Below are 24,806 nucleotides of genomic sequence, written 5' to 3'. Positions count from 1 at the left end.
TTTTTTAATTTTCTAAAGTTCTCAAATAAGTACATGAAGACAATGATGGTGTGAAAGTAATTCAAGCTTTCGTTACTAATTTTCCCCCTTCTCTACATATGCCTTCTAGACTTTTCTTATTATTGGTGGAAATGCATACTATTTTAGCAGAAAATTGAAGGAATTTCAAATCTCTAGATTCAATCTTGCTTGAAAGTAAACCAACTCCAATGTTAATTATCTTATTCCTGTGTTATTCTATTCATATTCAATTTTAACTTATCTGGACACATTTTGGTTCATATCAAACTTGAAGTTTTCCTTCAAGTGATCCTATCTCTGGTGCTATGTTTCAGAAAAGTGAGAAGTGGTGCAAGATTTTAAAATGGTTAATGTATAAGGTGTCTTTTGTTGAGAACTCAACAACCTACTTTTAATTTTGCTTAAAGTGTCTTTAAGAGCAAGCTACAAAGCCTATTGATAATGCTCTTTATTAAGATTCATTGAGTGAGTTTTTGAGTTTCCATGAGTTACATTTTATCTTTATGTTATGTTTATCTTTCCCTATCTCGAGTTGCAATGAAGAGATTTTTTGGTGTGTTTGCTTTCCCTTAAGTTTTTTTGGTTGAGTCTTGGCAAATACTCTTCCATTAGTGTTTTTTTATGCTTTCCTCATTTGATTAGTTGATAGGTTATGAATAATAATATTGCTTATTTGGATACTTGCCAATAACTGTTAAAAACAATTATTTATTGTCAGTTTTATTTCCTGCTTTTAATATTGGTTAAACTGTCTTTAAGAGTCAGTTACAAAGTCTAATGTTATTGCACTTTATTAGGAGACATTAGTGAGATTTTGGGTTGCCAGTAACTATTAAAAATAATTGCTTATTGTCAGTTTTATTTTCTCCTTTTAACCTTGGTTAAAGTGTCTTTAAGAGTTTGTTACAAAGTCTAATGTTGTTGCACTTTATTAGGGTCATTGATTAAGCTATATGGTTGCCAATAACGGTTAAAAATAATTTCTTACTATTAGTTTAGTTTCCTGCTTTAAATCTTGGTTAAAGTTTCTTTAAGAGTCAGTTACAAAGTCTAATGTTATTGCTCTTTATTAGGAGTTATTGAGTAAGCTATTGGGTTTTCGGGAGGTACATTTCAGCTCTATAATATAGCACATTCGGTAAGAGGTAATGATTACGCAATGAGTCTCCGCATTTCATTCATTTTTTTTTTGGAAAACCAAACATATATATTTATATTATATATAATAAAAAGGAAGATGCTAAGCTCAAATAGGATAATGAGGAAACAACAAACCAAAACCTCAAACATTCCTAGAATGCACAATTACTTAGCCACCATCTAAGGTATAAACAACAATAACCTCTCTAAACAAAAGAGAAAGGCCAAACCAAAGACCTAAAACAAAATCAAATGCTGAACTTATCAAACTTTTGAAAAGAAAAGGAATAATCCTCTATTTAGTTACCTTTTTGTTTCATATTTGTATTCCATTTAATATACTATATGCTGACATTGTATGATCAACTTTAAAATTATTTAATTTAGTTTTTTCTAAGTTGACACCCAAATGTCATATCGGATTGGTAAAAGGGTGAGACAACAACTCACGAAACATGGTGGAGAAGTTATGAGAAGCAATTTGGACCCCATAAAAAATATGAAATAAACTTGAAAGAATAAAAAATTAGTGGTTGTTAAAGTTACTGTTACACCCCTTCCTCATATTACTATTATATCCCTTCCTCTTTTATGTCTTCCCATGGTTACCATTACCTCTTCTCTTCTTATATTTCCCTATGAAAATATCTTGACCCATTCAACATGGCCAGAAGCTCGCTAGAGACCAAAGTTCAAGCCACAAAGACTTTCCTTACGAACATTTTCACATGCAGCTGCAATACAATATATAAATATAAGTATGATAATACGTTAGCGAAGATATGCCAAATGATAGTCACGCACCATGAGCAGGATTAGTCGAAGTGCGAGGCAGTTGTCCTTGACACCCGTTGTAATAACAAAAAAAAATTACCGGGCAAAAATATTATGCATGAATGAATAAGCTCCCATCTTTCGATTTGATAAAAATGATAAGACACTAAAATTTTACAAGTAATTAAATTATTTGAAAAAATATTCAAATTTATATTTACTTATATCTAAAATTAATTTCATTATATTAATTCATAAATTTTATTTTATATAACGTGATAAAAATAACACTAATTCATAAAATGAATATCCACGTGCAACGCATATCACAATAGATCCAGACTTTGTCCCTACATCATTTTCATTACATGGACATTGACAGCCACCAGGAGCCCTGGTGAAACTCTTCTTAAGCCTCAAGTATGATGTGTTTTTTAAACTTTAAAACTAAACATATTCTTTGAGGTAGTTTTAGTAATTAATTGCAAAGTCTTTGTGAGTAGTAAGGAAGTGAAATTTAATTAGTGGCTTCAAATGTAAAGAATTCCATGGGTGGTTTAGGGGTAAACCACATTTTTTAACCATATATTATTTTTTAATCGACAGTCTAGATCGCTTACCTGTTACTTGAGTATAAATTGAGAAAATAGAATTTTGAGTCATTTTATTATAAACAAGGCTATTCACATTTTTTTTTGAGAGCAAAAGAGAGTTATTCATTAATAAACGAAAAGGAGAACAAACTACAAGGAAGGGAAAAAAACACCAAACCACCCAAGGAACAAACACAACAGCCCAAAAGAAAAGAGAACAACCACCCTACTTCAAAAAAGGAAAATTTTCTTTAATAACTTCGGCCAACCCTTGAATAGCATCTTCATCACTACCAGGGAAAGACATGCCTGCAAACTGAGCAAGACGCCAAGCCTTCTTTGCTCGCGTGAAATAAGGACCCGAAGGAGAAGGGGGACTGGGCGGGGCCGGCACATTAGCGATAGTCACACTCTCCGATTTACGGGGTCGACCCCTAGGCCGCCGCTTTAGATTTCTTAGGGCGACCACGAGGACGGGGCCTAGCACATTTAACCTAAACTAACAACGCCTAAACAACACAGACCACCACACCCAAGGAGAAGGAGGCATGCTTAACACATGTACTTTTATAAATGTTAATTTAATGAAATTAATACCATTAAGTAATAGATTATCCACTTTCATAATTGATCATATTCCCAAATGAATGAAAGTGTGTGCTAAACCGGGCACATTCAAGAAGAACAAATTGCTTCCATGGTCGAGCTTCTTCACATGAGTGCACCTTCACCAAATTTTGTTTTTAAGTTCTTCAATAAAAACTTGATGTAGTATATGATAATCAAGCATACTCATAGCCAAACGAGTGTAACGACAGAAATTTATTGATTTTACATTAATTACCTTTGTACGATAATTAAAAACTCACAACATAAACAATAACATATTTGTTTACAAATGATTTATTAAAAAAAATAACTTAGAAGAGATATCTCTATAATAATGGGTACGTTAAGAAATGTTTGATTCTTTCAGCAAATGATTTATAAAAATATAACTTGGAGTAGATATCTCTATAATAGTGGGTATATTAAGAAATGCTTGATTGTTTCACTTTAAGGTGTTAAAAAATAACTTGCATACATTATTATTTTGCAAGAGATTAGATAAAAAATATTTTTATTTATTATTTGTGATTTTAAAAGTAAAATCTCATTTAATTTAATTTTAATTTTAAATACATTTATTTTAAAAGTAAACACATAGATGATTTATGATTTAAAATCTAAACTAATTAGGATTAGTTATTTATAATATATAGATTATTTCTTATTTAATAATGAATGTATAGAATATTTTGATTTAAATTATGATTTGGATTGATTATTACAAAATATCCTTATTTATAGGAAATGTGGAACGATACGTTCTCAATTTTATTCTCAATGTAATTATTTCAGTAAAAAAAACTTACAAATTTATGATTTATTGTATCTAAAATAAATTTTATTCTTTTAATTCGTAAAATATCTTTAAAAATAACACAAAAAATAAAATGAATACCCCCGTGCATCGCACGGGTAAAAAATACTAGTAGATATATATATTTTAAATAAGTTAATTAATATTTATATTTAAGACTTATTTTCATAATATTTTAATCAATTTTCCTTTTTTAATTTTAAAATTACATTTTTATTTTAAAATTACATTTTTATTTTAAAATTACATTTTTATTTTTTAATTTACAAAGAAAGTGATGTACCATGTTAAAAATGGCTATTTTGTATCCTCTTAAGCTTTGTTCTCAAAGCTGTGATTAAATACATCTTTTTCCTTTCTAAAAAATAAAAGGATAGTAATTTTATTTTATAACTTCAATATAATAGTAACCACATCCACATCTGATTGAGATTGTACAAATGAAAAGACTTTTGTCCCATAATTAGAAACTTTGAAGTGTGATTTATATTAAACCTTTAAGGTTTTTAACTTTCTAACTTTTGTATAACTAAAATGATTTAATGTATAATACATAAAAAATAATTTGATGCTTATATCTTTATTTTTAAATATGTTAATTAATAGATATATAACCGATATGAAGTTTTAAGACTTATTTTATTTTTTCTTTTATTTTTATTTTAAATTTATATTCTTTATTTTTGGGTTAAATATGGTTTTTGTCCCCTAAAATAGTCAATTATTGAATTTGGTCCCCATTTAATTTTTCATTGATTTTAGTCCCTCTAAAATAGAGAATTATTAATTTTGGTCCCTTCATCCATTTTTTATAAAAAAAATGCCTTCATGATATATAGGTCTAAAATCTATATGGACTTTTCTTTTTCCGAAAGCAAATACTTTCATTCATTTAGAAGAAATAAGTTGAGAAACAATCATTCTCAATTGGACAAAGAATGCAAAAATTGACATGAAACATATGTATGACACCCAAGGAAACAAAAAATCTTCACAATTGAACAAAGAAAGCAAAAAAAAAAAAATGGCTGTCACCTTACAAAACATACATGTTAAAAATTATTCAATGACAATTCAGATGTAAAATGGTGATATGAATGAATAATTGGGCCGCTAGAAACCAATTTGTCAGGTGTGGCTAGTCCCTTGAGGATGTTTACAAAAGCTTCTCTTAGCCATATACTGAATTCTTCAAGCATAGTTAAAAGGAGATGAAAATATCCGCACTAATGCATTATAGAGTGAATCTGCAACAACAATTGACCTCAGATAAAAAGATATAATTTAAGGAAAAGAAAGACTCAAAATTTGATCACTCAATACATAACTCTTGAATTGGTTTTGAACCAAGAAGAATAGATAGAAAAAAGTAAATCATGCAAAAATGAAACATTAAATATATCGATGTTTCAACCAAATTCAAGTCGTTGTTCATGAAATCCTGACATCTTACATCCTTACAAAAAATCTAAAGAAAAAAATAAAGAACAAAGCAGAACATGAACATTAAGTGGAAACCCCTTTGATGTTTTGTGCAGGGATTTACAAAACTTGAAACCTAAAACATAAGCCAGTTGAGTTCTGATATGCAGTCACTGCTGGAAGCCATGGATACTTTAAACAACTCTAAAGCTCAAAATGTGGATGAGGTTGAAAAGATGCAGACAAATCAAACAGATGAAGAGTATTTATACATGGAGAATAAACCATGAAGAATGTGAAAAGTTTCAACAATTCTCTTCCTCAATCCAATTATTGAATATTTTTCATTTTAGAATAAATTGAAATTATGAAGAGGAGTTTTGGAAAATGAAAAGTCATAAATCATTAAATTAGAAAAGTTGTAACAATTAGAATAGTGAAATATCAATACATTGTTAAGTCATAAAGTGTTCTCAAAGCATAGATGAAACGGACGGAAGATGAGAGGTTGCAATGGAATGGACGGCTGTGATTGCATCTTTAGAAAATAATGTATATTTTTTACTTAAATACCCATGTAACCAATTAGATTATAGTGTAATAATTATTGAATGACAAATTTGCCCTCAAGATTGCAAAAATTTCTCCTTTATATATAGTACTAGTACTTTTTACCCGTGCGTTGCACGGGGACATTCTTTTTTATTTTGTATTTTATTTTTTATGTTTTTTTTTAAATTATTTATTTGTATGAAAAAGAGAAAAAACAATTTTTTTGTGATAATTAGTTTTTTTTTGTCGAAGTGTTAATTTATGTTTTTAAAATTGTGCTTTTTTGTCGTAGGTTTTTTTATGAGTGTATTTTTTTTTTGTCCTTTTTTTTTCTTTTAATATAACAATTTTATTGTACTTTACATATAGAAGTAATATTTTTTTGTAAGATCTTATTTAATATTAAGTTTGTCTTTTTGAGGTTCATAACTCATATGAAATAAGTAATAATAAATTTATTTATCATAATTTGAAGTTAGTAGTATAAGTTCGTAGAATAACATTGATAAAGGAAGATCAAGAGGAAGGGTTATGTGAGTTTTTTTATTGAATAACCTTAATTTTAAAGGTTTTTTATTAATATTAATTATTAGTTTATTAATATTTCAACAAATCTAAACTAATAATATGTGTCTTATGAAATTCCCTATATATATTTTTTTAGTTATATCATATTTAATATTAATTTTGTCCTATGACATTCCATAACTCAAATGAATTAAATAATAATAAATCCATTTAAAACAATTTTGAGGTTAATAGTAGACAATTATAAGACTAACATTGATGAAGGAAGTAAAGAGATAGGGGTGGTTTTCCTCTTTTTTGCATCACATGTTTGTGATATTTATTTGGTAGTTATGTATTTTTTGTAGTGATATCATATTTAATATTAAATTTACACTATGGTATTCCATAAATCATATACATTAAATAATAATAAATTATTTGAAAGTTAAAAACTAACATTGATGGAGGACGTTCAAGGGGAAAGAGATAGAGATGGGTTTTTTATTGACCTTAGACGGTTTTTTCTTTTGCATCACATGTTTGTGATATTCTAATATTATTTTGGTATTTATGTATAATTTTTTTTGAGTGATATCATATTTAATATTAAGTGTACTCTATGACATTCCATAAATCATATGAAATAAATAATAATAAGAGAAAAAGTAGAGTAAAGTACACTCACCTCTCTCAAGGTTTGTTAGAATTACACTCCACCCCATTCTTGTCTAAAATCTACACCCCACCCCATTTTATATAGATGCAAATTTAGTGACGAAAAATATTCTTCATTAATAATTAGTTATTATTTAAATTTTTAATCAATAATTTCAAAAAATATTTTCAAAATAATCCAATAAATTTAAAAAATGAAAACATCACAGTCCTCCTCATTCTCTCAATCGTGGTCTTCCTCCATAAATTCACAATGCAAATTCTGCAATAGCACACCCGACCGGTTTACAAACCATATCTCGAACATAGGGAAACATGCTTGTGTTTTCATATTTGGTAATAATTCAATTTTAATCAAAATAATCTCTTTATACCTCAAATTTTGAAAATTGGATTGTAGACCCAAAAAGCAAGACAAATGGGTGAAGAAAATAGAGAAACAAAATTAAGGAATATGAAGTGGATCGGAGGTTATTAGAACCCAACGATGCGGTGGAGCACCGCTTTTAACAAAATCCAACGACATCTTAAACCAACAGAGCGTTCGCTCGCAACTTAAAGGGGGTGAAGTTCACAAAAAGTAGTTGAACAGATAGCTTTGGGAATGTGCGATTCACGTTCTGTGGTTCAGGTCACAACAAAACTTTGATGCATGGTGGTGCCATGGGGTTTCACATTCTGGGACAGTGGCCGTCGTGTTAAAGGGAGCAAAGGCTTGGTGGTGACTGTTTGTGGTGAGAAATATGATTTGGAGACAGATGGGACGTGGACTTAACAGACAGAGTGAATTGTTTTTTTAAATTTAATTAAGTAAAATTATTTTCATAAATTAATGTATGATAGTGTATATGCATTAAACTTATTTAAATTTTATCTAATTAGTAATTATTTTTTATTAGTGACGAATTTGTTTTCGTCACTAAATTTTGTCTTTATAAAAAATGGGGTGGAGTGTAGATTTAAAAAAAGAATGGGGTGGAGTGTCATTCTTGCAAACCTTGAGGGGGTGAGTGTATTTTACTCGAAAAAGTATGATGCACTGATAGTGTTAAATTGTTTTATTTAATTTCATTAATTAACGTGGCACATCCTTACAATCTGATTGGTTGATGGTTTAAGAAAACTTTACACCGTCAGTGCATAGAAATTAAACTTTAATAATAAATTCATTTAAAATAATTTTGAGGGTAGTAGTAGAAAGCTAGTATAGAATAACATTAATGGAGTACATTCAAGGGGAGGGTTTTTTTTGCATCACATTTTTTTTTTTGGGTATTTATTATGTACTCCCTCTGTTCCAAAATGTAAGTTGTTTTAGAATTTGTACTATATTCCAAAATATAAGTTGTTTTGCAAAACCAATGCATTTTTTTTTTCTCTTTCTTCCTTATATACCCTCATTTAATATTATATCTCTTAATTACCATCTTCAATTTTCACCTATCACAACTCTCACTATCCACTTAACCAATAATAACATTTCTCTCTCTTTAATATAAACAACTTTAAATAGGGGTATTTTAATCAAAATATTTATCAATTAATGAGCTCTTAAACAATGTGCACAACCTAAAACAACCTATATTTTGGAACGGAGGGAGTATATTTTTTAGTGATATCATATGTAATATTAAGTTCACTCCTATAACATTTCATAACTCATATGAATTAAATAACAATAAATTCATTTAAAATAATTTAGAGATTAATAGTAGAAAACTATAGACTAATTAACATTAATGAATGAAGTCGAAAAGAAATTGGATAGGTTTTTTTTTTATTTAATGGTCTTTAACTTTTCAAGTTTATTTTTAATTTTAATTATTACTTGATTAATGATTCAACAAATTTAAACTAATAATGTGTCTTATAAAATTCCCTAAGTCTTAATGTAAATTTTTTCCTATGAAATTTCATAACTCATATGAATTAAACAATATATGTGCTTAGGTACAAAATTTGTAATTTGTTACTATTAGGTTTTGCTATTCGTTATCATAAAATTAAGTACTGGTAAACATTATAATTATATTAACGTTGATATATAAACTTGAAAGTAATAAATATGTAAAAAAATAAATACTTCATAGTCTTTTATTTGGTTACAAATAATTCATAATTTGTTCATATTAAACCAAATATAAAGTAGGATAAAATCAAGTTAAATCTGTCTAGATAAAAATTTTACAATCTAAGTATTGGACCTTCTCATTTTTTCAAGAAAAAATAAGAGAAGTAATAAGCTACGAATACTTATTTGTGAACATGAACATCTGAAAGTTATATTAGAAGAAGTTTTGTATATATGCAATATGCATCTTGGGAAAATTGAGTATCAGTGGCTATTGAGGAGAACGATGCAATGCAGAGTAAAGTAATGAAGAATGGAAAAAAAAGGTAAGAAACAACATAGTATTAGGGTGATTCATTTAAGGAAGCAATGTTAGAGATTAAGCCATATGGATTATTGTTGTTTAGAAGATGCAATTAGTTTTCATGTGGTATTATATGTCCTTTCTTTTATAAAATAAATTAGCACTATAAACCTTGGTTTCTTCAGAGATGACCGATTACATGAAAATGATGTCAACTATATTAAATTGTACAAAATCATATTTTGCTTTAGGAGCAGTGTCACTTGTAGCCTATTCGGTTTTTGAGATGCTCATTCAAGTAATCATGTATTTGTGCTTTGCGACTCTATATTTTCTAGCAGATGCTTGAACCATAAAATTTTGAATCACATAAACTTGTCATGCACATAGTGTGTCACTAAATTGTGGCATTTGAAAAACTACAATTTTTAAAATTCACTTTGCTATGGTAACAATAAATAGTTTGAATTAGGTACCATGAAAGTGGGGAAAACAAAGAAATTGGATACCTTTTCAACGACAAAGAGCAGTTTAATGCTATTAACAATTTGAGGTTTTTTGAAATCTCTTGTTTCCCACACATGGAACATACGAACTGTTTGAGTCATCCTACATACAGTGGCGGATCCAAGACCCTAGGTCAGGGGGGTCAAATTTTTCAAATGAGCACATCAATAAAAATATAATTAAAAACAATTGTAATATGTTTATACAAAATTATACATATCATAGTTGTCCTTTACGTTATTTTTTTTGATAAGCAATATTGATAAATTAAAAAGGCACAAGGGGTGCCACCCAAGGTACACAGAAAGAAAAGAGAAAGGAGAAACTACAAACAAAAGCTAAAAATAGAAGAGTATTACAAAAACAGAGGAAACAGGGGAAAACTAAATGGGATCAGCTTTAAAACTAAAGCCCCCAAAAGCATCCCTTCAAATTAGATACTTGCTATCAAGTTGTCCTGCCTTTGCTCTAGAATTTCCAGCACCGAATATCCCCAATCATAATCAGGCCCTTGCACATAAAGCCAATTCAATCCCAATATCACAACAGTATAAGTATGTGTATGTATCAAACCGATTGGAGGCATAGGATAGGTTGTGATTGCCATTCATACATTGAAAAGTGGAAGTCCTTTCCCTTTGCAGATAACCATTGCCAAACCTTAAGCTGTGCTTTATCAAAGATTGAGTCCTCTTGTAGCAACCCTCCATTGAAAACAATCCAATTTCTATGTTCCCACAAAGCCCAAGCCATTGCTATAATCAGCATATAAAGCTTTCCTATGCTCAAAGCAAGCAGACAAAATAACATAATTTTCCTACACTTGAAGACCAAATTAATATTTACCATAACAGATCAATCATCAATTATTTACCCAATTCCTCACTCTTTGTCTCTGGTTTCTTTTTTAGTAATTTTGTGCAGTAATTGTTTTTTCTTTCTTTCAAGTTCCACACATTGAAAATGTATGCTTTGTAAATTTTAAATACATCTAAATCTAATGTATGTGGGACTTAGTAATAGTAGCCCAACCTCCTGCAGTCCCACAAACCGCCCCAAAAGCCTCCTCAACTTGCTTGATCTGCACTATTTCTTTGTTTGATAAAGTAACCCCACCACACAACCAGAAGTTATGGTCAAAAAACGCACTAACAACACCATACGCACGCACACGGTAACAGAGTAAAAAAAAATACATAAAACTAGAGAGAAAAAACAGATTGTGCAGACTGCAGTGCATCAAAGGAGAAGATTAGAAGCTTTAGAAATTAGGGAAAACAGATTTTCCATTTAGGGTTAGGGAAAAATCAGCCATACCTTTAGAAATTAGAACCCCAGAGCCAGACCAGAGGGCAGAGGCAGTGAGGCACGGCTGGACAGTGGTGCCGTGGTGGTGGTGCGCCGTGCGTGTTGATGACCCAGACGGCCAGACCTAGGTGAGACCGTGAGAGTGCTTGAGAAATCAGAGCGTAACTCGTGAGAGGTGAGAGAGATCTGACTATGTGAGTGTGTGAGAGAGAAGTTGGGGTCTAGGGGTGCAAATGTAAAATCTCAGGGGGTTCAAAAAAGATATATTATAGGGGGGTAAGTAGAATTTTTTTGTTTTTCAGGGGGTTCAACTGAACCCCCTGGGCTCTATGTGGGTCCGCCCCTGCCTACATAACAAAAAGTTGAGCAAATCAATGAGAAAATAAATTTTTAGGTGTTTCAATTTTACATGATGAAATCAAGTTGAAGATCATCATAAAATAAAAACCATGTTAATTAGAACACATGATAACATTCTAGGCTAGTACATCAATAGTTAGCCGTTGGATATATGTACCGGGAAAAATGTCTTGAAACTTGAGCCTTTGAAAAAACAAAAGCAAATGCCTCAACAAAACTTATGTGAAGTGCACATGTTGAATGAGCATTAACACTTATTAATTTATATAGTTGTAGAGAGAAAATGGTTAGTGATAGTCTTTTTTTTTTCCTTTTGGAAGATCTTATTTAGTACTAAACATACCTTTTTGACTTTCATAACTATATGAAATAATAATAATAATAAATTGATTTAAAGTAACTTTCAATTAATAGTAGATGTCTAGAATGACATCTACTAACTTAAAATGCAAGGTGCAATTTCACTGTTCATAGTGCACCATTTTTTTGTTGTTGCAGTTGTTAGATAGTTGGGCCTATTTCTTATTTGGGCTTCTTTGAATGATAGGTTCTATTTCCATAGGGTTAGCAACACTCAGGGCCTGTTTGATAACTGTTTCCAAAACAGTTTTCAGTTTTTAAAAACTGAAAACTTGTTTGGTAAGATCTGTTTTCAAAAACAGTTTTTGAAAACAGTTCTCATTTTCAGTTTTTAAAACTAAAAAACCAAAACAGGTAAAAGATGTTTTCAGTTTCAGTTTTTAGTTTTCAGATATCAGTTTTCTAAATGTTCGAAAACATGTCATTCAAACTGTTTTCTTCTTCTGAAAACTGTTTTTAAGAATTGTTTCTGAAAACTGTTTTAAAAACTGAAAACTAAAACTGCTATCAAACATGCCCTCAATCTCTCCCTTTCTCCCGTGTACGCTATGTGTTTTCCTCTCCTTTCTGTCAGTTTTCTGTTCAACTAGGGTTACCAGACATGAACCCTATCACCTTTCTTCCGTTAAATCCGGCCACCGTCGTCCCACCACTTCGCGTAAGTGCCCATCGTTCTGAACCTATGATTCCTAATCTATTCACCGACTATGCCGCCGTCACTTCATCAACAGCTGTTCCACTTCATCTTGTACTTCCTTCCGCTAGATTGGCTGTAATCGTTGGATGCTACTATGCTATGGAGCTCATTTATTATCTATCTTCGCTTCTCCCTATCTACAAACCATGGTACTTTTGACATCTATTTACTTTTCAAAACAACTGTGTTTTCTGCTTTACAGGTTGTGATCCTATACCCTATCTCCTCACCTAATTCCTTTACAGCTTCTCTGATTTGATCTGGAGAATTCTAAATTCGTTGCTATAAATTGAACCATGTTGATGTTCATATTGTGTTTTTAGCCCAGTACCCCTGCTTCCATTTTCTCTCATTTCTTTTGCTTTGATTCATTTGTCGTGTGGGTGGCCATGTGAATCCCTTCAAGAGTCTCTTCCCAGGAAAAAATTACTTGCAAATGGACTGAGGTTTAGATCCACACTTCATTATCTTAAGTTCATCCCCGGGAATTCGATTACTGATTTCTATGAACTTGAGCACAATATTTCTCAAATTCACTGTTGTTAATGGATCTGGGTATGAAGAGATCAAAACACTGTCCATAAAGAAATTACATGTTGTGGCGGCCATCCATATTTGATGTTGAAAGGTTACCGCACCAGCTTTGGTGTTCTGTTTCTTGATATGGACGTGGACTACTAATATTTGTCTTTGATGGTTTTGTTTTTCTGAGACATTAAATTTTATTTTTGTAGTTTTTGTGGGCACAGTTTCTTGGATTCAAGTTATCGTTGGTATATTGATATGCTTGGAACTGTATTCATTTAATATCAAGTATTTCTTACATTATAATGTCAGCTGATAGACCCTTGGTTCATTAGAGGTTGAGTAGTGTGGGTGTTTTCCAATTATTAATTTTTACTTGCCTTAGCCTCTGAGAAAGCAAAATAATTGATGAAAATATCACTTAACTTTCAAAAAAAAATTAATCTCAGTGTTTATTTAATGTACATTAATTCTTTAATTGACTTATTTTTAGCGTTAGTACTGTATTGAGTATGTTTGTTGTTAATTTTAGGGTCAAAAAATCGAGGCAAGTGCTCGGAAGGCCATGATCTCCAAATTCAGGTTGGAGCTTTGTGAAGGAAAGGTGTACAAGATTGCATTGATACTAATTTTTGTACAAGGAGCAACATGCGAATGGGAGACTGTCAGGGATACAAGGAGTTTTTTACGAGAAATAAAAGGAAGCATTAAAAGGATTATCGGTGGAAGAGGTGACTTATAAAGAACTCTTTTAGTGCTTTTAAAATTATTTTATGTTTTTTCCTGGGTATAATTGTTGTAGTTTATTTAGGGAATTTTTTAATATGGTATGTGATGATAAAAACTTTTGCTGAATGTTTGGGATTTTGATCGGTGATGTGTGTTGAAACTAGCGATCTGATGCAGAGTATATTGTTTCCATATAACATTGTTAGTCTCTTTAAATACAAGTTTGTACTTGATAAGTTGATTGTTTTGTTAGTATTTTGTCCTTCAATTTTCTGAAGAAGTTTATATCGGAAAGATATACCGGGAATTGTGGGTTGTGGGGGTGGGGGAGGGTAAACAACAACACACAGTTCTTAGTCTTTAATTTGTGAGGATAATATGTTTCATATTCTTTAACTACTCTTCAGTATGTTTCTAAAGCACTAAGTTAATGGTGGAATTCTATTTGAATTTTATGCTTCCTTGGTGTTCTAGGAATGAACATTGAGGAAAGGTATAGTACCTAAGGGTAGAGAGATTGTGCTAGAGAGAGAGATTAAGAGAGAGAATGCTGAATTTTATGTGTTACTTCATCAAATGAGCCAAAAGTCCCTTACAATTGATAACTACCTCCTATTTATAGAGCTTGGGTACTACCTATTGGGCCAATTGGGCCTCCGAGATCAAGGCCCATCTGAAGGCCAGGGCCCCGCCTCAGGGCGGGATACATGCTGGGCGTTGCCCCTCTAGGGGCTCGCCCAGTCCACTAGTCCACAAGACACCGAGCTCGAGGTACGAGAGCTAAGGGTGTCTTTTAAATGCTGTTACATGTCTTATTGTACACCGGAATCTACACTGCCAACATGGCTTGAGAAAAGAGAAGTTAACTATATCGCCAACATGGCGTGAGCAAAAGGAAACTAGCATTTTCAGTTACCCAGTCCACCGACTTGACGAGCAAACCAAGCTGGCAAGTCCACAAGTCCGCAAGCGGCGAGAACGACTACTTTGTATTGGTGATAAGTTGGAGCAGGTGTATGATCGCTCGCCGGCGGGAAAGGTGGCAGGCATGGGTCATGTGCCGATCATTCAATCATTGACTGGCGGTGACCCCGGCGAGCGACTGAACTTCGTTGTTGGTGTCAATCGTCAGGCGATGGCGTTTGATCCTTATAGTGGCGAGGCTTTTCGCGCTTTCCCTTATTTTAAAACCCTTTCAAATTTCTATCTGCCTCACGTGGCTGCCCCACGTGATGTGTTGGTTACATCAATTTCCCTCCTTCTCCGGAACCGTCACTTCACCTTTCATAACCGTCCCATCGTGCGCAGTAACTCCCCTTTGCACGCGACCCACCTCCCCAAAACCATCATGACTTCCAACCTTCCACACGTGTCCAACACGCGTCACCCTTCCAGCTTCTCCCCTTCTCCTATAAAAACCCTTCTTCCCCACTGTCATCCCTTTCCGAGACCCCTCTTCACTTCCCTAATCGCTTACCAAACTCCTTCTGCCCACTTCCGCTCCGGAGCCGTCGCTTATCACCCTTTCCGCTACCCACTCTTCACATCCTACTCCGGTGAGTCCCACTGTCCTTATCTTTACATCGCACACATACTGATCTTTTCCTTTCTTTCACTTCACTGTCTTCTAAAAATGGCTTCAAACCCTACCTCCCCTAATCACTCTTCTTCCTCCTCCGAAAGCGACCCTGACTCCACCGCTGCCGGCGGCCTCCGTTTAGAGGTTCCGGAGATCCCAGCTCACCGACTAAAAACCTACGCCACTCTGCCCCTTCCAGTCCAAGTAGCCCCCAAACACGAGGCTATAGATCAACCTTCCATCTTCCAAGATAGCGATCCCATTGTGCAATTCGTGAACTCCCTGGGTGGCTTGTCCAATGACGATGAGTTTAACGCCAAACTCAGGATCTGGGTTTGCAGTCCCGGGGATCGCCCCTGGCTTCACAAGCCAGACGGCGACGTAAAGAGATCCCATTTTTTCTTTGCGTACGAATACATGTTTAGCGAGCTTGGAATCAGGCTTCCTTTCTCGCCCTTTGTCCAAACCGTCCTCCGCGACATCAACGCGGCTCCCTGTCAACTCCACCCTAACGCCTGGGCCTTCATTCGATGTTTTGAAATCCTAAGCGCCGCTGTCGGCATCGCCCCATCCCCCACCAGTTTCTTCTACCTTTACGACGTCGACCCCAAGTCCATCAAAAACAAAGGATGGATTTCCTTGAAGGCCCGAGCCGGCCGGAAGTGTTTGCATCCCCACAAAAGTAACGCGAAGTCCTCCTTCGCACGAAAGTACTTCCGTGTGGCGGTTCATCCCGCCTACCCAGAGGCATTCACCCTCAGAGACGGGACCGCCCTCTTTCCTCTTTACTGGACAGAGAAGCCCAACGGGATCACTGATCCTTCAGAGGATTCCTTGTCCGCCAACGATAAAGCCTTTCTTAATCTCCTTGCCCCACTTCCCATCCTTGACTGCACAACAGTCCTTGAGGGCGCTGACCTCTCAAGAACTCCCAAATACTTAGGTTGCCCATAGCTCACTTTTATTATTGACATTTCCTTTCTCGACTCCTATGTTATCACTGATCGTTTTTTTTTATTGTTACAGAAGATATGAATTTCACGAACGCCGAGCTCCTGAAGGCCCGCGAGAGGAGAATGGCTCGCTTTTCCCCAAAATTCAACACTGAGGGCGACGCGAAAAAACGGGGCGGTGCTGAGAACCAAGCCGAGAGCACCAAAGCTCCCAAGAGGAGAAGATTGACCAAAGCCTCCTCCGACGCCGGCACATCCAACCCTGGCGCTCAGCCCACCACTGCTGCTGCGCCTAAAGGCAAAAATGTCGCTGAAGCCTCTGTCGCCGCAGCTACCGAGCCAACCGCCGTACCAGCTTCTTCTCCTGCCTCCGCCGGTGCGACCGCTGCTGTTGCCGCTGAGTCCTCTATTGGCGCAACAGCCGCCTCCGCCGGCGTTAACGCCACAAAAGCTGCTGCGTCTTCCGACACTCCTATTGGAGATAAGGAAAAAGAAAATGAAACCCCAAAGTCTCCCCCTCGCCAAGATGCGCCTCCTAGCCCGCCCTCAACACATGATGCAGGCTCCATGCCTTCCCCGCCTCATCAAGGGGAAAAATCCTGTCCTGGCGCTGCCACTACCTCTGAAGCAGCTCAAATTAAACAAGCCCCTGCTCCCGAGGTCGGTTCTTCAAGCTATTATAATATGCTCCCCAACGCCATTGAACCCTCAGAATTCTTTCTTGCTGGTCTCAACCGTGACGTTATAGAAAAAGAAGTTTTGAGTCGGGGCCTGAATGACACCAAGGAGGAGACTCTTGCTTGCCTCCTACGCGCTGGGTGCATCTTTGCTCACACGTTTGAGAAGTTCAATGCCGCCAACGTTGAAGCTGAGCGGTTGAAGGCCGAAAGTGCTAAGCATCAAGAAGCCGCCGCTGCTTGGGAAAAGCGTTTCGACAAACTGGCGACGCAGGCAGGAAAAGACAAAGTCTATGCCGACAAGATGATTGGCACGGCGGGGATTAAAATCGGCGAGCTGGAGGATCAGCTGGCGCTGATGAAGGAAGAAGCAGATGAGCTTGATGCAAGCCTTCAAGCTTGCAAGAAGGAAAAAGAGCAAGCTGAGAAGGACTTGATCGCCCGAGGCGAGGCGCTGATTGCTAAGGAGTCAGAGCTTGCCATACTGTGCGCTGAGCTGGAGTTAGTGAAAAAGGCGTTGGCGGAGCAAGAGAAAAAGTCTGCGGAGTCCTTGGCCTTGGCGAAATCTGACATGGAGGCGGTGATGCAGGCTACGTCCGAGGAGATCAAGAAAGCGACCGAAACTCATGCCGAGGCCCTCGCCACGAAAGATGCTGAGATTGCTTCCCAACTAGCAAAGATCAAAAGTCTAGAGGACGAGCTGGCGACGGAGAAGGCCAAAGCCATTGAGGCGAGGGAACAAGCCGCTGACATCGCCCTTGACAACCGCGAGCGCGGTTTCTACCTCGCCAAAGATCAGGCCCAACATTTGTACCCGAACTTTGACTTTAGCGTCATGGGAGTAATGAAAGAGATAACCGCCGCAGGATTGGTTGGTCCCGACGATCCTCCCCTGATTGACCAAAACCTCTGGACAGCGACTGAAGAAGAAGAGGAAGAAGAAGAACAGGAGAAAGAAAACAATGAATAATGTAATTTTTAACATTACCTTTATCTTTTACTGTCACCTTGTAGTGTACTTTTCCGCCATTCGTCTATGTTTAAGGAACCCTTCGCCATAGCTTTTTATATCGCCGTTGGATATTTTGTAAGTCATTGGAACGCTTTCGCCGTACACTACTCGCCTTCCCTCCTATTCATTCGCCGACCTTATATCTTGCGCTATTTTTCACGCGTCATATGATTGAATTACGCCTAACGATTTCGTGCCTTAATTTTAACTAGGACTTGTTGCTTGGTATTCCACCACCAAGACTTTAGACGTTTTTTCCCTAATAGGAAGAAACGGCCTCCATTCTCGAGGACTTCGCGCGGGGCTTTGCCCGCTCGGGGCTTACAATGCTTGGATCCCAATGGCCATTTGGGGGTCCCAAGACTTTTGCCTAGTTAACGGCGCTCGTCGTATTCTGGCGAGACTTACCCAGCACATCGTTTACGGGACCGGCGATCACGTCAGACTTTCCGGAGGGTGATTCCCAGGCGTCAAAGGCCATTTGTGGAATCGCCACAACCTTCAGGGTTCCAGCAAGCCCCTTTGGGGATCAAGCTTGTCCCACTTAGTGATCGCCGTAATTCTTTATGTCGATCGGCAATTCCGATCGTCAGGGAATCCCTGGAATTTTTTGGACACGAATTTCGTGAACTTTTGCCTAGTTAACGGCGCTCGTCGTATTCTGGCGAGACTTACCCAGCACATCGTTTACGGGACCGGCGATCACGTCAGACTTTCCGGAGGGTGATTCCCAGGCGTCAAAGGCCATTTGTGGAATCGCCACAACCTTCAGGGTTCCAGCAAGCCCCTTTGGGGATCAAGCTTGTCCCACTTAGTGATCGCCGTAATTCTTTATGTCGATCGGCAATTCCGATCGTCAGGGAATCCCTGGAATTTTTTGGACACGAATTTCGTGAATTTTCGTTTTATTTTATTGATTTGTCGTTGCAGTACATTGGAGAATTTGAGAACACTTCGGAAAATCTTAAAGATATCTGGCTCCGGCGATTCCGCCTTGTTCACTTTCTCGCCTGCGATCAACTATAAAAGTAGCGCAAGCTCAAACCATTGAACGATCGAGGTAACCGCCTCCCATCAAGCTCCTCTAAGTGATAGGCCCCATTACCAAGAACTTTAATAATGCGGTAGGGCCCTTCCCAGTTGGGAGTAAGCTTGTTCCCCGGGGCTCCCGATCGCCACTTGAGGACCAGGTCGCCAACCTGCATATCTCGGACGCGAACCCTGCTGTTGAACTTTGCCGCCACGCGCTGCTTCATTGCTGTTTCCCGAATGTGCGCCTCGTCGCGCGTTTCCGACAAAAGGTCCAGCTCCACCGCCATGTTGGCCTGATTTTCCTCTTCAAAACCTGGTCGAGTCCGCCATGTAAAGTTGTCAATCTCCACCGGCAACATTGCATCTACCCCGTAGGTCATTCTAAAGGGGGTTTCCCTTGTAGTAGATTGCTCGGTGGTGTTGTACGACCACAGCACCGCCGGAAGTTCATCCAACCAAGCTCCCTTAGCCTCCGCGAGTCGTCGTCTTAGTCCTCGTAGGATTACCCTGTTTGCAGATTCCACCTGCCCGTTCGTCTGCGGATGCTCAACAGAGGCGAACCTCATCTGTATGCCCATTTCCTTGCAGAACTCCCTTGTTTGACAGCTTGAAAACTGGGTCCCATTGTCAGATACGATCGCCCTTGGGATCCCGGACCTGCAAACAATACGCTTCCAGTAGAAATTGACTATCTTTGCAGAAGTAATCTTGGCCAAGGGTTCCGCCTCAATCCATTTAGTGAAGTAGTCCACCGCCACCAATATAAACTTCATTTGTGCCCTGGCGGTCGGGAAAGGTCCTACTAAGTCCACACCCCACATGGCGAAAGGCCACGGGGCGCTCATCGTTACCAACTCTTTTGGCGGTGCCTTAGACAAATCCGCGAACACTTGACACTCCTTGCACTGCTTCACGAAGTCCATACAATCTTTCCTGAGGGTGGGCCAGTAAAAACCCGCCCTCAACACTTTGCAAGCCAAAGACCTTCCCCCGATGTGGCTCGCGCACACTCCTTCATGTACTTCAGACATTATCGCTTCGTACTTCTCTGGCGGTACACATTTCAACAATGGCGTCGAGAAACCACGGCGATACAAGTGTCCGTCAATGAGAGTATAGTGACTCGCCTCCCGCTGCTGCTCCTTCGTGCATTGCTCCACTTCTGCCGAGTCCCCCGCCAAGATAGATATTATGGGATCCATCCATGTTCTCCCTCTGTTCACGCAGGCCATGAGCTCGCCTTCGATGCTTGGGTACGCCAGCGTTTCCTGAATCACACTTTTGTTATTGCCGGGCTTCCGCGTGCTTGCCAGTTTGGCTAGCGCGTCCGCCCGCTGATTTTCTGCCCGAGGAACGTACTCCACCACGACCTCTTGAAAGAGTGTCATCAAATACCGTACCCGCTCAAGGTACTTGATCAGATTAGGATCTTTGACCTGGAAAGTTCCCTTCACTTGATTTTCCACCAATTGTGAGTCCGTTCTTATCAACAAACTCCTGATCTTCACTTCCCGCGCCAACTTCAATCCGGCGATGAGAGCTTCATATTCTGCTTGGTTGTTCGTTGCTTTGAACTCAAATTTCAGAGACTGCTCCAACACTAGTTCCCCTGGCCCTTCTAACGTTACTCCCGCGCCGCTGCCACTACTATTGGAGGATCCATCCACGAAGAGAGTCCACTGAGTGTCCACTCTTTCAAACCGATCTGGAGTCAACTCGACCACAAAGTCAGCTAGTGACTGCGCACCAACCGTGCCCCGCTTATCGTATTGCAAACCATACTCTGACAATTCAACCGACCAGGCGACCAATCTACCTGATAAATCCGGTTTTTGTAATACTTGTCTCAAGGGCAAATCCGTCCGGCGAACACGTCCTCACACAAAGGACGCGCCTCGTGGGTTCGAATCCCGTCCATTGCACCTTTACGGGAAAACTCTGAAAATAAGGTCTCAACCGCCGGGCGGTGACGAGGACCGCCAGCGCCGCCTTCTCAATTTTCTGATATCTGACCTCCGCGCCCTGGAGTGTGTGACTAACAAAATAAACAATTCGATGCTCGCCATCTATCTCCTGCAACATCACAGAACTCAGAGCACTATCGCTCACAGCAAAATACAAATGCAGCGGGTGTCCCTGCATTGGTTTCGACAAGATTGGCGGTGACGATAGGAGTTCCTTGAGGCGAACAAAAGCCTCCTCACACTCCGCCGTCCACTCAAATGCGACATTCTTACGAAGACACGTGAAAAAAGGAAAAGATCTGTCACCGGACTTGGGAAGAAACCGAGATAAAGCTGCTATTCGCCCCGTCAAACGTTGGACCTCTTTCACATTGGAAGGGCTTTTCATCTGCTGAATCGCCTTGCATTTTTCTGGGTTTATCTCGATTCCTCTGGATGTGATCATGAATCCCAAAAACTTGCCCCCCTGAACACCAAAAGAGCACTTCTCCGGATTGAGGCGCATACTGTGCTTCCTTATTTCGCCAAATGCTTCTTCCAGATCTTGATGATGGTCTAAACCTCGTACTGATTTAACAATCATGTCATCAACGTAAACCTCCATGTTTCTTCCCACCTGCCCAGCAAAAACCCTATCCATCAATCTTTGGTAGGTAGCCCCAGCGTTCTTTAGTCCAAACGGCATGGTGCGATAGCAATAATTGACTCTGGCAGTCATAAAAGCCGTTTTGTCCTCGTCTGCCGGGTGCATGCGGATTTGATGATAGCCAGAGTAAGCATCCATCAAGCTAAGCAGTTCGTTGCCCGAGGCACCATCAACAAGGCTATCGATGCTGGGAAGGGGATACGAATCTTTTGGACATGCTTTGTTTAAGTCTGTGTAATCTACACACATTCGCCATTTCCCGTTCGCCTTCTTCACCATTACGACGTTCGCCAACCACGTCGGATACTTCACTTCCCTGATGAACTCTGCCGCCAGCAACTTGTCGACCTCCTGTTGCACCGCCTTCCCTTTGTCGCCACCCAAGCGCCTCCTAAGTTGTGAAACTGGCTTGACACTTGGATTCAATGCTAATCGATGGCATATGAAGTTTGGATCAATTCCAGGCATGTCTTTGCAGCTCCAAGCAAACAAGTCTAAGTTCTCCCCAAGCAGTTTTGTCAGGCGCGTCTCCTGCTCTTCCGTCAGTCTGGTCCCAATCTTCAAAGTGCGATCGCCAAACTTTAGCGCCTTCGTTTCCTCAATTGGCGTGGGCCTATTTACTCGCCCCTCGCCCCGGGGATCAAGATTTTCATCCGAAGCTTCGATTTCATAACATCTATGACCAACCAACGCACTCTTCTTGCCGTACAAGTTAAGGCAATTATTGTAACACTCCCTCGCCATCTTCTGGTCCACCTTCAGCTTTCCCACCTTTCCACTGCTTAGCGGATACTTGACCGCTAAGTGGGCTGTCGAAATTACAGCACAAAGGCGATTCAATGTATTTCGCCCAATGATGACATTGTAGGATGCTACCACCTGGAGAACCAGATACCTTACCTTCAAAACCCTAGCACACTCGTCTTCCCCAAATATTGTGTCTAGATCAATGTATCCCCGCACCATTACTTGCTCCCCCGCGAAACCTACCAAGGTTCCCGCGTATGGAGTTAGATCATTGTCAGTTAGTCCCAACTTGTCAAATGCATCACCATAGATAATATCAGCCGAACTACCCTGATCCAGGAGTACCCTTCTAACGTTGAAACTGTTCATCCTTAACTGCACCACAATCGGGTCGTCCTTATGAGGCTTTATCCCCTCAAAGTCCGCCATCGAGATTGTTATGTCAGGGTGTACGAATCCAAAAGCGACCTCATGAACGGAATTAACGGAACGAACATGGCGCTTACGCGCCGCATGAGTGTCGCCACCGCCGCCAAATCCCCCGGCGATGGTGTTGATGGTCCCGACGGGCGGTCCTGAGTGTTGAGCGAACGTGTCATCAGCCCCTTTTGTGGCGATAGCCGCTGATTCTTGCTTTTTCTTGCCCTTAGTGTCCGCTCGCTCCTCCTCCCGCTTGTGCGCTTTGTTTTGATCGCCACCATTGCGCCACTGGCCTTGACGATTTCCTTGATATCCCGCCCGAATCAACTTATCAATCTCCCGCTGCAAAGTCCAACAGTCATCCGTATTATGCCCGGCGGACCGGTGGAACTCGCACCACTTCTTGGGATTGGCGTCCCGTGGCTGATACTTTGGGGCCTCCGGCTCATCCACTAGATTTGCGTCGCTTGCCCCTCGGAGCATATCCGATGCATCTGTGTTCATCACCATATCAGTTTCCTCCCGCTGGCGATGAGACTTAGATTGCCAAGGCCGACGTTGTTCATAATCATCGCGCCGTGGATACAACTGTTCCTTGGTCGGTTTGAATACCGACTTCCCATTACCTGGCCTCTGCTGTTTGCCATCCCCCTTATCTTCGCCGCTCCTATCTTTTTTCACGCGCTTGGGCGACGTGTCGCCCTTTTCCAACTTCGCGCGCTTTCTTTTGAAAGCGTCGTCCTCCTCGTCGAGAATATAAGTGCTGGCACGAGCACGCATCTCTCCCATCGAGCGCGCCGGCTTACGTGTCAATTTGCTGTTCAACCCTCCCGGCAGCAAACCGTTTTTAAATGCTAAAGCACAAGCTCGAGGCTCCTCGTCCTCTACCTTTACCGACGCCGCGCTATACCTTGCCATGTACTCTTTCAGTGACTCCCCTTCCTGCTGGCGAATATTGTATAGGTCATTGATCGTCACCGGCTGATTCTTATTTGCCGAGAATTGCACTAGAAACTTGGATGAGAAGTCTCTGAAATTTGAAATCGATCCACGCGGCAAAGTTGTGAACCACGCCATTGCCGTCGATTTGAACGTCGATGGAAACATCCTGCACTTCACCGCATCTGACGCCGCAATTATCACCATTTTCGTATTAAAGTACAGTAGATGATCTTTCGGATCGGAATCTCCGCTGTAAGAATCCAGAACTAACGTTTTCATGTTATCCGGAATCGCCACACTCTCGACATCTTCCGAGAACGGACGGAACTCAGCCACGGAATCTGCTTCTCTGCTTCCATCATCTCGCTGCTCGCGACGGTAGAAATCTAACTGAGCCTGTAGATGCTCATTCCGCTGCTGGATGTTGCCAATGCTGCGCATCAAATGGCGCCATTGCTCCTGCGTCACCGCCGGTTGTTGTTCCGGAGCAGGTGAATTCTCTGGTGAGTGCTCCCGAGATCCCACCTGTGAAGGCGATGGAGGAGGTGGTGGTGATGGAGGAGGAGAGGGCGACTGTACTCCTGCCGTTCGCACCGGAGAATCCAGGTCCACACGATGAGGCCGCCGAGGCGGCGAAATCCGCTGTCGCATTGGTGAATGATGTTGCCTCCTGCGTCGAGTCTCCATCTAAACCAGAAACGATGCAAACTCGATCGGAAAACCAACACTAGTCACAGAATCAAAATCGGAAAACCAGAGAGTTGCCTAATCACAATCAGAGGTAACTTCATGCACAATCAATCCACGTGAATGGGAGTAGAAAGTTTTCGATCCCCACAGACGGCGCCAAATGTTCTGGGAAT

At 39.2% G+C, this 24,806-nt stretch overlaps 2 long non-coding RNA genes across 2 annotated transcripts; one reads left to right on the top strand and one right to left on the bottom strand.

Moving 5' to 3' along the window:
* Window positions 1-10,166: 10,166 nt before the first annotated feature.
* On the bottom strand, window positions 10,167-11,647 carry LOC130709920 (uncharacterized). Its single transcript, XR_009010227.1, has 2 exons — window positions 11,310-11,647; window positions 10,167-11,084 (listed from the first exon to the last, which is right to left on the bottom strand). It is a non-coding gene; the product is annotated as an uncharacterized LOC130709920 (long non-coding RNA).
* Window positions 11,648-12,567: 920 nt separating this feature from the next.
* Window positions 12,568-14,223, top strand: LOC130713559 (uncharacterized). The gene is made up of 2 exons (XR_009010928.1): window positions 12,568-12,866; window positions 13,775-14,223. It is a non-coding gene; the product is annotated as an uncharacterized LOC130713559 (long non-coding RNA).
* Window positions 14,224-24,806: the final 10,583 nt, after the last annotated feature.

The sequence above is a fragment of the Lotus japonicus genome, chromosome 4, assembly GCF_012489685.1.
Source record: "Lotus japonicus ecotype B-129 chromosome 4, LjGifu_v1.2".
In the NCBI taxonomy this organism is placed as follows: Eukaryota; Viridiplantae; Streptophyta; class Magnoliopsida; order Fabales; family Fabaceae; genus Lotus; species Lotus japonicus.
This window is presented reverse-complemented; position numbering and strand designations above follow the sequence as displayed.